Source organism: Aplysia californica, unplaced genomic scaffold, assembly GCF_000002075.1.
Source record: "Aplysia californica isolate F4 #8 unplaced genomic scaffold, AplCal3.0 scaffold01057, whole genome shotgun sequence".
NCBI lineage: Eukaryota > Metazoa > Mollusca > Gastropoda > Aplysiida > Aplysiidae > Aplysia > Aplysia californica.
In genome coordinates, this window is record NW_004798327.1 from 13,458 (window position 1) to 15,363 (window position 1,906).

The following is a 1,906-nucleotide window of genomic DNA, read 5'->3' on the forward strand; positions in this document are numbered from 1 at the left end:
GCCTGCCTACCTACTGACCAAAAAAACGTTACCCACCGGAAAGCCTATAACTCTTTGGGTAAAGGGTTTTTTTGGTTGGTCACTAGTACCTATCCACCTACCCACCTACTTGTCTACCTACGTACCTACCTTTTTATCTACCTACTTACCTACCTATCTGCCTGCCTACCTACCTACCTACCTACCTACCTACTTACCTGCCTGCCTACCTACCTACTTACCTGCCTGCCTACCTACCTATCTGCCTACCTACCTACAGCTAACTACCTAGCTACTTACCTACCTCCCTACCTACCTACCTATCTATCTGTCTACCTACCTCATGAGATATTTTTTTCTGTCCCGTCGGTCAGTTACCGAAACTTAACACGTCACAAAAATTGCATAAAGTACGTTTCTTTTTTTTTTTATGACCGCATTTAATGTGATTCTTAATAACATCACACCCTTTAAATCTTCTGATCATTTAAAGATGAAAAAAATAACTAACATTGATTTACAATTACAGTGTTATCATTGTAAAAAAGTATACTCCAAATATTCCGTCAGTTACCCTGGAATAGCCTACCACTGACTTTCTGAAAACAATCATGTTCATAAAATCAGTTTTGTTTCAATGAACAGTTGAGAGACATGCTACTATACATAAAAATATACAGTGGCGTCCGAAAAAATGTGGAATGTGATTATATTGTCTCTGCGATGCACAATGTTTTATTACGATATTTTCCCACAACATAGAAAACAGAGCAGTCACAAATACCACGCAAAACTTGGACTTAACGTCACATGAGCTCAATAGTCTATTGTTTACGAGCCTTTTATTTTGTGTAGAATACCAGCCCATTTTGGACAAGAACTGTGTTAGTTAGATTTTAGCCATTATCATCTGTCTCTGAGAAACAGAGGCCACGAAACTGCTATAGTTCGGGGTGGCCTGGCGATAATGAATAAAAACCCCACTTGTGAGAATCAACGGATGTCCTCGTCTAGATGACTACATCGCGCAAGTGCTGGAACGTCACGTCGCATCCTTACTTTCCTCATGGTGTCATTTAAGTAGGCATGATTTTATAAAATTATACATGACAAAGCACCTTCCCACAGGGCTAACGCAATTAGACAACGTGTAAATACTCTATATGTTTTGCCAACAAAGTGAACATATTGCTCAGTTGATAAGGAAATACTGTACTTGCTTTGATGCTTCTTACACGGCAAGCTGTTGTGGAATGGATTTGAATAAAAATCGATACATGTACTTTGTGTGTCCAACTTTTGCATGGGTGACCGCTTGAATAAGACACAATGTGATCACGTGCTTGATATGGGGGTTTGGCAAAATTATTCAGGAGGAATTTCGCCTGTCCAGTCTTTCTTGATTCACCTCTTATGGCTTTTTGTTGTACGGCTGTTTGTTTTTGGACCTTGTTTTTCATGACTTCTTAGAGAGAGATTTTCAGCTGGGTTGAGGTCAGGAGGGCTATTTCTAGGATTAAAAATGTGACAATAATATGCGTACCGCTAAGGATTTCTCTTAATTGTATGAATTGCTTCGTGCCCAGGGATAACAACTGTGATGACTGCAGCGCTGAGTTTTGGATTGGCGATACGGAAGTGACTTCATCATGTGGAGACACTGGCCCCAAGATCTCATTCGGAGCGACTAGGAAAAGTAATAATTTTCTACAAATTTTGCATAGCCTACGCACACACTCATTCATGTGCGTATGCAGGCACTCACGCACAAATGCACGTATACATATCCATGTTCTTGACACCGTCCCCTACCCCACCTCTCTCTCTCTCTCTCTGTCTCTGTCTCTGTCTCTCTGTCTCTGTCTCTGTCTCTCTCTCTCTCTCTCTCTCTCTCTCTCTCTCTCTCTCTCCATCCCTACGCCCTCTC

The 1,906-nt window shown here is 41.1% G+C and overlaps 1 protein-coding gene across 1 annotated transcript in view; it reads left to right on the top strand.

Moving 5' to 3' along the window:
• The window catches only part of LOC101855609, a gene marked incomplete at its 5' end in the record, with an annotated part of 9,483 nt that overhangs the window by 3,239 nt on the left and 4,338 nt on the right, over positions 1–1,906 (top strand).